Here is an 810-nt window from a genome sequence, read left to right on the forward strand (position 1 = left end):
CCTTATAAAAACACTGCAAAAACAACTAGAGATGATCATAGAAAAGAGCATAAGGGATATAAGGCAAATAAGGTACTTAAATAATTCAAATTAATATTTTGCAACCTTCACAAAGACTGTCATTGTACTTTTTGGCTTCACTCAGTAAGATCAAGTCGCTTTTCTTTTAGTAAAAATAGGGTAAAAATAAAATATTTTATAAATTAGGTAAAATCTTTCTTACGATCATTTGTGAAGGCAAAATTACATTTCCCTTCAACAATAAAGGTTCATTAACTCGTGAAAAGTATTGAAAAATCGAGTCAGAAGAGACCAAATGTATCCGTGTAAATGACAAAATTACTAAGTAACAATTCGTTTATATTGCAATATGCTAGTTTAAACCAGAATCTGTCGGCTCGCATCACCCTCTTCCAAGTTACTGCTGATTTCTCCTGAACCAGCAGACCTCGTGAGCCCCGCCTCTCTCGCGTACAGTGCGCCATGGTCGTCATGGAGACGGCCGCTGGTGGAGCTCGAGGCGCTTTCCTGTTCCTACAGTAGGAAGGTACTCCGATCTGGCACCGCTTGCTGCTCTCAACCTTCTCCGTAGACGGATGATCAGGTCGAAAAGGGCCGTCAGAATCTCCGTATACATTCGATAACAACATAAACCGCGTATACAGTAACCCTAGGATTTCCATCCATTCGACGCAGCTCCATGGTGACCCGATACTGATTTTTAAAGAGGAGGGCATTCACTGGTAAGATCTCTTTTTTTTGCGCTGTGAAGGTTAGTTAGCTGAGCTAACACGGTTAGCCAAACGGAGT

The 810-nt window shown here is 40.9% G+C and overlaps 1 protein-coding gene across 2 annotated transcripts in view; it reads left to right on the forward strand.

Annotated features, from left to right (window-relative positions):
• The first annotated feature begins 473 nt into the window (after nucleotides 1-473).
• LOC107602010 (sushi domain-containing protein 6) overlaps nucleotides 474-810 on the forward strand; it is a 29,270-nt gene continuing 28,933 nt past the window's right edge. Inside the window, exon 1 of one of the 2 annotated variants that reach the window (XM_016294394.1) lies at nucleotides 474-743. The gene's annotated coding sequence lies outside the window, so the exon portion shown is untranslated. The remainder of the gene's footprint in view (nucleotides 744-810) is intronic. The other variant, XM_016294402.1, reaches the window with a different exon arrangement.

The sequence above is a fragment of the Sinocyclocheilus grahami genome, unplaced genomic scaffold, assembly GCF_001515645.1.
Source record: "Sinocyclocheilus grahami isolate Dianchi unplaced genomic scaffold, SAMN03320097.WGS_v1.1 scaffold15.1, whole genome shotgun sequence".
In the NCBI taxonomy this organism is placed as follows: domain Eukaryota; kingdom Metazoa; phylum Chordata; class Actinopteri; order Cypriniformes; family Cyprinidae; genus Sinocyclocheilus; species Sinocyclocheilus grahami.